This window comes from Polistes fuscatus, unplaced genomic scaffold (genome assembly GCF_010416935.1).
Source record: "Polistes fuscatus isolate 324 unplaced genomic scaffold, CU_Pfus_HIC Scaffold1, whole genome shotgun sequence".
Taxonomy (NCBI): Eukaryota; Metazoa; Arthropoda; class Insecta; order Hymenoptera; family Vespidae; genus Polistes; species Polistes fuscatus.
In genome coordinates, this window is record NW_025112997.1 from 14,315,933 (window position 1) to 14,328,007 (window position 12,075).

General features: G+C 30.8%; 1 protein-coding gene across 6 annotated transcripts in view; it reads right to left on the reverse strand.

Annotated features, from left to right (window-relative positions):
* The window catches only part of LOC122516057 (zinc finger protein 395), a 94,446-nt gene that overhangs the window by 52,739 nt on the left and 29,632 nt on the right, over positions 1-12,075 (reverse strand). The window lies entirely within an intron of this gene.

The window sequence follows — 12,075 nt, forward strand, 5'->3', positions numbered from 1 at the left end:
TTCTTCTTATTTCTTTTTTTTTTCAAATGAAAATAAAACGATCTGTCTTTCTTATTTGACTTTTTAACTTTTTTTGTTTCTTTTTCTTTTTTACATAAAAGTAAATTCAATCGAAAGACAAAATTATTACATTAGTCTCTGAAAACTCGTTAACCTATACACCCATTTAATTGTTTTTTTTATTAAAAAAAAAGAAAATAGATATCTAGACAATGAAGAACGATTTGTTGCATCGTGTCAGTTCTTTCTACTCTCTTTATTTTTTTATTTCGTTTTATCTCCCATTTCGACGAAAGTCTCTGTACGCGCGTACATATACACGTGTATTTGATTTTCACGGTCAGGAATTATAGAAAAAAAGAGAACCACCTTGCCAATTTGTATAGCTTTGCATGATGTTCACGCAAATTCGCTTTCGTCGAATACACATAGAACCGTTTGCTCTCTCTCTCTCTCTTTGCGAAACTACAAAACGGCAACAGCAACTTAAACTCCAACGGCAATAGCAACGGCAATAGCAACGGCAATAGCAACGGCAATGGCACCGGCATCGGGTGAAAGTGCATTCGCTTCATTTCACACAGTTGCAAGAGGTTTGGTCGCGAGGAAGAGTAGTTTCGTTCCCTACTCGTTTCCTTACAACCTAACTCGTGTTGCAACATTTAAACAGAAACGTTCTTACTATTTGGTAAGACGATTTCCCCGTATCCCCCCTACCCCCCTGCCTCTGACCCCATACACCATAACCCACGCCCACTAAATGTGCGATTACCATAATTGTTCTTATTCGTTCGAATCTTTCGAATTTTTACACATTTTTATTTTGTTTTTTTTTTCGAAATAAATGCTATTATCATGATATTTGTCTCTCATCGTTAATATAATATTTTAATTAATTATACGAGATTTCGCTTATGGTTTAAGATAGGAATTGTTATTTGAGACGTCTCGAATTTTTGTTTATAGATTTTTCGTAAATTTTTTTTTATACGCGCGAACGATTTAAATGAAATTTCATTTGAAATTTATTTCAATCGATTCGATAATATGATTAAAATCAATATGATACAAAGCTATAGATGCTAATGTATTGTATTTTTATTCGACTTGTAACTCTCACACAGGTAATCAAGACGAAATTTTATTTAAAAAAGGCATTTTTTTTTAAATAGCATTTAACAAAATGAACAGATTGTTTTAAAATCATTGGAATTGTTTAAAGTAAGGACATTCTTATCCTTCAATATCTATCAATTATTATATAACTATAATCGACCTAAATAATGTAGATAAATAATTTTTATTTTTAACATGATGGGAAAAATTTGTCACTAGCTACCTGAGTAGGATAATTTGGTATATCAAAACAGGAACTCCCCCCTATGATAATAATAATATCGTATTACGATAATCCAAAAAGTGCTTCCTTACTCAGGGTGACCTTTGAAAATTTCTCCTCCATTTTTTCCATGATCGATGTCTATGCATATATACAATGTAAAATAAGTGTGAATAAGTATCACATATAAGCAATTTTTTTTTTGCCAAGGATAAGTTCGAATAAAGAAACGTAAAAGAGGATGCAAAAAAAAGAGAAAAAAAAGCTAACAACAAAAAGAAAAGATAGAAAGAAAGAAAGAAAGAAATAATACGACAATAGTTCTTTTCTATTTCGAAAAGACTTGCTAAGTTCATCTCTTTAAAATCTACTGACATACTTTACTCAGCCATTTAAAAAAAAAAAAGTTTTTAAAGATCCCGTGTAGTCTGGACGACCGTCTGCTGTCTCGGTTGCAAAGGCCGGTGAATTCTTTTAAAAATAGTTTTGAAACGTTAAACCGATGCTGTTGAACGGGAACAAAAAGTTAAAAGACAGAAAAAGAATACAGGACTTTAAATTCAGTTTTGTTCTTATTTTTAAAAGTTGTTAACGTATATAGATGACAAATGTAAATATTGGATACTTAAAGAAAAAGTAGATTTACTCTAAACTTCAAAATTAATTTTTATATTCTAGCAACAGACATTTTTCTTACTTGATTTAGAACCTTGTCGTGTTTCGATCCGTCTAATAGTTTTCTTTTCTTTTCTTTTGACACAGCATAAAAAATGAGATTACTTTTCGAACAATCTAATCCAATATAATTTTAACAAACAAAGTAACGTTTTATATAATTAATACATTATGAATCATTAATAAATGAATTATTATCGTTTAGTTTGTAATTGAATTTTAATACGTAAATATTCTACACGACGAATTAAATGAAATTTCATCTGATTCTAAAAAAGATTTAAATTAAAACTCGATTATTTTATATTTTTATATATATAAAATTTAAAATAAAATAATATATTATAATAAAAATTAAATAATATACAAACAAGTTATTATTATAAATTTATACAATATATAGTAGTAAACACAATAGATAAAAAATAAACAAAGATAAACGTAAAATAAAATCCAAAATAAAATTATAGAGTGACTAATGCAAACCTAGAGTTACGAAAATCAAAATGGAGTTTGACCTCCGCTCAAATGCAATCAAGAAGAAGAAGAAGAAGAAGAAGTTGAAAGTTAAAGAAGTAAAAAGGAGGTTAAGGATACAAGTAAGTAGTAATATTATCAAAGTCATGACATTTTCTTCGTTCGTTTCTAGTTTCGTATCTCCCTACCTCCCTCCCACCCTCCCTCTCTCTTTTTGTCTTTGCCTTCCTTTTTCCGAGTTCCGTTAACCTTAACAGGAGAGAGCCACCTTCGAGCCTGACGTCAGCTACTACTTCGTGGGTAGGAAGGAAGGAAGGAATGAAAGAAGGATGCGGGATTCTCGTTTGAAGATTATTATAAAGTTGGTATGGTTTTGAACGATAGAAGCAAATTCATCGTCGCAGATTTTTATCGATGAAAGGACGGAAAAAATATCAATGAAAATAAACATCATATAAATACAAAGACGATGATAATCCTTAAATCACGATAAAATCATAAATTATTTTTTAATACGACTCTTCGTTCGCTAAAGAGAATTTTACCAACACCGCAGTGGGACAGCGGGTTTTCTCGATGTTATTGTTATTTAAAAAAACAAATTTAAAAATATTTTTATTATCACTCTTTACGGTTTTTTACAATATTGTCTAATAATTTATTTCGTTAATGACGACTCGAATTTACCAAAAAAAAATAATATTTTTTAATTATACAATATATAATAACATAATATTATTATATAATAATATACATAATAATTATTCGAACATGTCACATGTTCAAAAAAAAGAAGAACCACCGTATAGATGTTGTTGGTGAATTAAAGTGTAAAGAAAACAGTAAGAAAAATAATTACATTTTTATTTTCGAGTAATCGTTTCGTAATAGTATTATTATTATTATTATTATTATTATTATTATTATTATTAATATTATTGTTAATTTTTTTTGGGTCTTCTAAAGAAACAAGAAAAAATTAATAGTGTAATAAGTAAAATGTTTTACTATCTTTCTCTCTCTCTCTCTCTCTCTCTCTCTCTCTCTCTCTCCCTCCCTCTTTCTCTCTGTCTCTGTCTCTCTTACTTCTTTTTTTTTCTATTGGAAGAGAAACGACTTAGCCAAGTGGAAAAGGAAGGCCTATACATTGAGGAACGAGATTACCCTTTGGAAAATGCTATACACGTAGCCTAATCGCAGAGAACCGAAGCTAATCTATCTAACACTCGTAAACTGTGCGAACTTATGAATCGTAATCCACTTATGCATATATGAACGTACACACATACATACATATTGATACATATGTATGCATGTATGTATAAATATGAGAGAACCAGTAGTTGGACGTATATTAAAAAGACAAAAAGAGTAAAAGATAGAAAGATAGAAAGAAAGAAAGAGAGAGAGAGAAAGATAATTGCTCACGTTTCTCCCATGATGGCTGTTCGTTCTCTCTCTCTCTCTCTCTCTCTATCTCTCTCTTTTTCACAGAAAGTACAACAACGGCAGTATACGCGCATACACATTAGTTCAAAAAATATTGTACCTCTACGAACCACTACATTTCATACAGTAAACGTAGAAAACACTAATGACGTTTTCCTGAGTTCTCGAATTGAAAGTTGCGTTTGGTACCCGTGTCACAGTCAAAACTCAACTCGCGACCATGAACATAAGTATAATACACGGCCCTTTTTTGGAATAACAAAGAAAACTTCTTAGCTTAGGTTTCGTGGTTCATCCGCTTCATTGGTGGTGGTTTTGTCTACGAATTTTATTGTAACAGTATCAAATAATATCAGATAAAGAGATTAAAAAAGAGAGATGGTGAAAGGGGAGGGGATGGGAGAGCGAAAAGAGTAAAATGAAATGTTCCAACATCGATGACGATGGATGACAAGGAGCAAGACAGTTCAAGGATGACCTTTGTTTTTAACGTTCTTGCTGGTATTGCATGCCGATGATGATTCAACTGTCTTTCGAGTGTTTATAAGCTGCCTTGTTTGCCAAGCCGGTAACATTTAACAAGAACTCGGCTATCGCGATCTTTGTTCTTTAATCTTTCTTTCATTATCATTCTCCTTCTCACTTATTTCGAATTGTAATTGTAACAGTATCAAATAAATATACAGATAAAGAGATTAAAAAAGAGAGATGGTGAAAGGGAGGGGGAATGGGAGAGCGAAAAGAGTAAAAATGAAAATGTTCCAACATCGATGACGATGATGACAAGGAGCAAGACAGTTCAAGGATGACCTTTTGTTATAACGTTCTTTGCTGGGTAGCATGCCGATGATGATTCAACTGTCTTTCGATGTGTTTATAAGCTGCCTTGTTTCCAATGACGGTAACATTTAACAAAGATAACTCGGCTATCCGCGATCTTTGTTCTTTAATCTTTCTTTCATTATCATTCTCCTTCTCACTTATTGATTTTATATTCACTCTTATATCTATTTTTTTATTGGTCAGTCAATTTTCTATGAATTGATATATACTATTAGTAGTATTATTATATTTTAAATATTCGATATTTATTGAAAAGTACTTATCGTTCATTATATTCTTGTCGGGGGTAATCATTGTATGGAATTTTTAATGTTAGAAAAATTATTTTTCTAAGGTGTAGATAAATTTTGCTAAATTTATTGATTATTAATTGTAGAAATTATTTATTGACCCCTTTTGAGAAAAGAAAAGAAAATGGTGCGAAGTATCAAAGGGTTAATAATATTCTTAATTTGATTTAATGTGAGTTGTGATTTATATATTCTATGTTTTTATTAGTAAAACAATTTTATACGAGTCGATATACTTGTCTTATTATTTTGATTAGATTAAAATTAAGATTGAAAAATTGTAGAAAAGAATTTATTGATTATACTTTTATCGAATAATAAAATTTTAACATTTTGAAAATTAGAAAAAAATTTTTTTAAACGTTTTAAATACAGTCTAGAAATTGTATTGAAATTCTTTAATAAATACTTTTGGAAAAAATAAGAAACTAAATTATGAATAACCAAGGGTGAATAACTCTATCAACATTCAATTATATTTAACAAATGTTCTAATTTAAACATTCACATTTATATCAGCATCTTCAACGTTAAATGAATTTTTTACCAATCGATACACTCTAATAATTTCCATTAAATAATAAAACAAAATTTATTGTCCATCGCAGTGTCTTATAAGAAATTATTCTCTTTTTACATAACGTATATTAAAAATGATTATTAAGAGAGAAAAAACCCTTTTAAGTAAAGTCTGCAAAATTTATAAGTCATCATTTATTAATATTAATTATTAAATATCTTTCCCCTCTCTCTCTTCGTCTCTCTCGCTCTCATAAAAAAAGAAAAAAAAAATACTACTAAAATGATAAAATATACCGTAAGAACTTCAAATAAATAAGTAAGTAAGTAAGTAAGTAAGTAATTACTTATTAACTACATTAATAAATAAAGATTTAAGAGTATAAACGATGTGGGTATGGTCCATTGATTTACCGGGAAGACGTTGATGCTTACTTTATCTAAAGAGGCCACCGACAACATTCGTTACTATCTCTCTTCTCTCTTTCTCTACTCTCTCTTGATTCGCGCATGCTTCCTCCAATCTCTTTGTTCGTAGAGAGAAACGTTTAGAAAGAGTAAGATAGAAATAGTAAAAGAGATAGATAGATAAAGAGAGAGAAAGAGAGAGAAGTTTATTACGCACTGGGGTGGCCAACGCACGAACAAGATATCCATATAAAAAGAAAGAGGACAGATAGACGCATACTTTGAAGTAAATAAAGAAGGGGGGAAGGGAGGAGGAGGAAAAGAGAGAAAGAAAAAGAGAGTGAGAGAGAGAGAGAGAGAAAAGTTTGTTACGCATCGGGGTGGCCGATGCACGAACAAGAAAGAAAGAGACAGATAGATACATACTTAGAAATAAATAAAGAAGGAATGAGAAAGAAAAAGAGAAAAATAAAGAGAGAGAGAGAGAGAGAGAAAGGGAGCCTAATGGTGCAACCGCGTAATCGCGTTTTCCACGTGCAAGCTGCACCTGAAGGTGAGTAACGAGCGGGTGCAGCCGTTGCTCTAGGAAACAAAAAGAGACAGAAATGTAGAATATAGTAAGTAAGAGAAAGAGAGAGAGTGGGGGAGAGAGAGAGGAAGAAAAAGACAAAATAAGTAATAATGAAATAAAGATAGAGAAGGAATAATGATGAAATGATTCAACTCAATCGGTGACTCCATTCGAGTGAACCATAGTTTCTAGCTTATGCGATTGTCCTCTTGCTCCATATTGCCAACGTTTCCGCATGTGCTTCATAGATTTGAAATACAAAGAGAGAAAGAGAGAAAGAAAGAGGAAGTGAAAGAAACATTTGGCGCGAGCCAACGCACACGCGCGGTATCAACTGTTTGAAATTTACCAAGCCGCGCGGTATCTTTTAAAGATACGTGTAGTTTAATATGATTCTGATAAATTATAAAAGATGTCGACGACAAGAATTACGTAGATAAATTAATATACATATTCAAATACACATATATACACGAAGAAATTGCGCATGTATTCTTAATGTTGAACAGTTTCTTATTTTCTCTTTGGTATTTGGCCAATTTCAAAATTTATTCGCAATTCTTCCCTGTGAAAAAGATTTAAGTAAAGAGAGAGAGAAAGAGAGAGAGAAATGAATTATCATCATTCTTGAAAGCATTTCAATGTCAAGTTTTGAAATAGTCAGGTGCCAAGGTATGATATTCTTAATTGGTAGAATCGTGAAATATTACATGCCCGAGAAACAATAAAGCGTATATAAAACGTCACATTTCTAAAGACTCTCTTCAATTCGGAAGATAAAGAGAGAAAGAAAGAGAGAGAAATCGCATTTAACGCTAAACTTACTACTGACAATTTATGTGGATACAGTTAAGTATATTTATATATACCCGTAAACGGTCAGATGACCAGTCTTTAACTAAAGTTATGTTTCTTACGATTGCGTTCGGATAATTATTTAGCACTGACCTAAATAATAAATCAAATAATATTTACGATTATTTTACTAAAATAATAGTTTTATATATATACATAAATTGTTAGTAAAATTCTTAAATTTTAAGCAAATTTAATTCAAACTCAATGAGACCGAAAATTAAAAATATATATCTATTATTTTTTTTTCTTTTGCTTTATTTTATTTTATAGTTATAATTTGTTTTATACGTAATCACAACTTTAATAATAAAGTTTGTTAATAGAAAAATGCGTTACACCATTATGCAAAATTTTCATTGCCAAATATAAAATTGTTCCCTTATTAGTCATACAAATCGTAAATATAAAGTTTAATTTTAAAGAAAATAATAAAATACAAATGTTAATACGATAATTAAAAGTTTTTAAAAGGTGGAGAATCGAGGAAATTTGTATCTCCAGTTTTAGTTATTTTCTTTTCTTGTGGATAAACGACAATACGAGTTTAAGAGCTTGGGAAAGGACCGAAAGACAAAGACGGAGGAAACTGCACGAGCTCGATCGAGGTTGCATCAAGGATTCTTACAAAGGTACGATCTGTCTGTTTGTCTCTCTCTCTCTCTCTCTCTTTCACACACACGTACTCTTATATATATATCCTATCTCTCTCTTTCTCAGCGTTGATTCTCTTTCTTGTCGGAATAATGTACGTTCTTCCGAGTGGAGAATGTTGAAAGTCTCGTTGAAAGGAGAACTCACCGGATCCATAAATTTTTCACGATATTTTCCCGACAAATTCAACGATTTTTCCTCCTCAGTCGCGATATACCAGATAAGATATTATCCTAAGCAGAATACTATAAACGTCTTTTTTTGTTCTTCTTTGTTTTCTTTCTTTCTTTATCGAGAAAACTTAACCAAACGAATAAACATTTTCCTTACCATTTTCATCGAATCTTATTGTTACACAATTAAACTTTCATAAATTACGTTATATCTTTTTACACTAATAATAACTTTAATAACGTGTTATTTCATTTCCTAATATAATTCATATTTGTAAATTACAAAACACGATTATACCATAGCGAAGAATTCAATCGAAATCGTTAAAGTAATAAATCGATCGATTGATCGATTAATGGATAGACGAATACTACCGTCTATCCATCTAATACTAATCACTGTTTGGAAAAATCAATATAATATACTTGAATTGAATAAATCGAGTATATCGTATGTATGTGTATTAATACTTTAATATCTTTTCATTCGTATTATCGTAAGTTAGCACGTTTTATGCAACGAGTTATAGATACCGTGTACAGAACGTGTATTAAAAGAAAGAGAGTAAAAGAGACGGAGAGGGAAGGAGGAAGATAAATACAGTTTTATGAAATCCATCTCGCTTTATGAAATAGTAGCGAACCGACATTGAAATTACTCTTGACGTTTACTCGAACTCAAGGTCAAAGGTTTTGCACTCGGTTTAATCTTTATCGTTGAACTCGATATTCGACCTTTCTTCCTTATCATTCCATACGATCCAATTGGAATGATTTTTTTTTTTGTATTCTCGTATACGCAGAAGAATATTCCCGGAAGTATTGTTTCACAAACGAAATTTTATTACACGTTTGTCAGATGAGAAGATATTCGATTCAAAAAAAAAAATTACAAAAAACAAATTACCTACCTCGATAAAGTACACACACACGCACACATATGAGCGCGTGTGCGTACACGTTTATGCACGCGTATGTATGTATTTATCTGTATCTTTATCTTCTCGAAAGATAATCTAGAACGTTTATGTCATAACGATACTAATAATAAAAAAAAACGTATATATATATATGTAACCGTGAAATACCAAAATTAGAGAATGTCAAGATCACATGGTTGTTTGTTAACACATACCAAATACATGGATGAAAGACCGAATATTTCGGTTTATTCTTATACATTAATATTTCGAACATACATCAATTGATATAAATATATATACATCAATATGTTGCGTGGGGGTAAAATTTATTCAGTTATTCATCTTATTATCAATCACACGTATTATTCGTAAATGTCGTCCCCATATCGTTGATGCAAGACATTCTCGAGAAAAGAGAGAGAACATAACAAAGAAGAAGAAGAAGAAGAAGAAAAAAAATGATCGTAAGAACAAGTCGCATTCGTGGTGTTCGTTCTCGAAATACCGGCTCGATGTTTCCCTGGAAGTCCGTTCTTTTAGCAGTTTGTCACTGTCATGTTAGCTGCACATAGGTGTACAGAAAAATTTGAAGGGGAACAATTCATAGCAACCGGGAATTATATACTTACTTTTTGACGATACGAAACAAACGTTTTGCAAAGAAATATATATATACATATATATTAACGTAATCTTTTTTTTCAATTATATTAATATTAATATTAATATAAAGATTATAATTTTTGACAATAAAAATTAATATTATTTATTACATGTATACGCATTTATTGTATAATAATTAAACAGTAATTATGTAGTATTTATTTAACAAAAATTTATATACATAAATAAATAGGAAAGAAAAAAAAAGTTACGAAGAATAAATTCGTGTCATGTAATTTCAAACACATCTTCAAAGGAAATACGTACAACAGAAATCGTTCGACGATTATCAAGGAAAAATACATGACGCGTAATCGGTTTTTTTTTCTTTTTAATTTACCTTTTTATTTCCCATCTACGAAGAGATACGAATAGGAAACGTCACGGATAAAGTTGAAAGATTTTTCCAAGTCTCATTTACATCATCTATCTTCCTATAAACATATTCATATGTATATTGTATGAAAAATATTATTAGGAAGATAATACGCATAATTTATTGAACAAATCTTAAAAATCTTTCGAATATTATTCAATTATCCAATAAGACTCTCCAATTTAACGTGCAACAAATTTTTGCGATTCGAAATGTCACATATAAGATATTCATTTTGCAATAATTAATATCTCATATTTTACACTTACATTACAAAACTTCTCGGAAATAGGCATATTTGTATATAACCGAAAACGATCGAATTGAATCGAGAATAAAAAAAAAAAGGAAAAAGAAAACGGGAAGAAAAAAAACGGAAGATGATAATGAAACTTTAGAATAATCGATGAGTGTCAGTGTGTCAAACTAAATGCCAATGACGTCACTCTTTAACATCGTCGTTTCCATCCTACACCTACCCCCTCCCCCCGCACTTCACCCTATCCTTCCTACTCTATAAAAACGTCAGCGTTAGCATCGCTTATACATGATGTGTGTATGCATATAATTGTATGTATGTAATTTATCTATTTATTGGTATCTCTATCTCTTACACTGTTGTATTTATGTGTGTGTGTGTATGTGCGTATTAAAACATAGAAGAGTGAAAAGTGAAGGCGACCAATCGCACTTTCAGAGTGCCGACCTGCAGGATAATGCGTCGCGAGTTCCACTCTGTACCCACGTAAAAACTGGTTCGTAAGAGATCAAAGAAGCCGCCCTTCGAGCTTTTCCTGCAAGCTCTCAACCGACTACATTTCTTTGATATTCCTTGGACTTTGCCGAAGGATTCGTTTCTTTCGGTTTAAAAACGGTTCAACAACGTTTTGCATTATTTATATTCTGAATAATTATATTTCATTTGATTTTTATCTATAATAATTTAATATTTTTTCGAAGTGTTCGTGCATATATGTGTACGTGTATTTTTAAGAGAGAGAGAAAGAGAGAGAGGTGCATTTTCTTATGTGAAAGATTTGTTTCATTGATATAAATAAATACATTAAATTAAATAATTTTTATAATTATATACGAAATATATTAAATATATAAGATATTTGTTGGTATATTATATGAAAATAAAGTATACGTATAATTAAAAAATATTTCCATATGTTTAACAGATATATATGATTCAATATAAATATATTATTTTTGTAATTGAAATATTTTACTTTTCTTTTTCTTTTTAAATATAATATAAAAATTTACATATTATATTCTAATATATATATATACATAGTATATTTTTCTAATTGAATTATTTGAGTTTTTAAAATTGTAATATAAAATTATTTGCTTTTCAATTAAATAAATCTACGAAGTATTCTTACGAAATATTATAATATTTTTCTTCAACCGAATGCTTTCACAGATTGAAGACACTCGTCTCATCTTTTATAGTCCACGAAGTTTTTAACGGAATCTCGCCTACGTGGCGAAATTCGGTGATCGGTTGAAAAATAAGGAAGGTGAATATCGCGTGTGTGTCATGTATGTGTCGTGTGTGTATCATATGTATACCGTGTGTGGACGTCGTGAAACGGATTTAACGGAGAACGACGTTCGTACGTTCGGCCCGATAATTGGCCTGTTGTTCCTCACGAACTTGCTGCACTTCCGCGTGCTGTTATCTTTCTCGTTCTCCTACCCTACCCCTACCCCTTTTCTCCTTTCTCTCTCTCTCTTACTCATTCAAAGAGTACAGTAGCCTCGAGCAAAAACACCGCTACCGAAAAGCAGGTTACGTTGGCGAACCTAACGGATGAATCCTATCGAAACTGAAAAAAGAAAAAAACC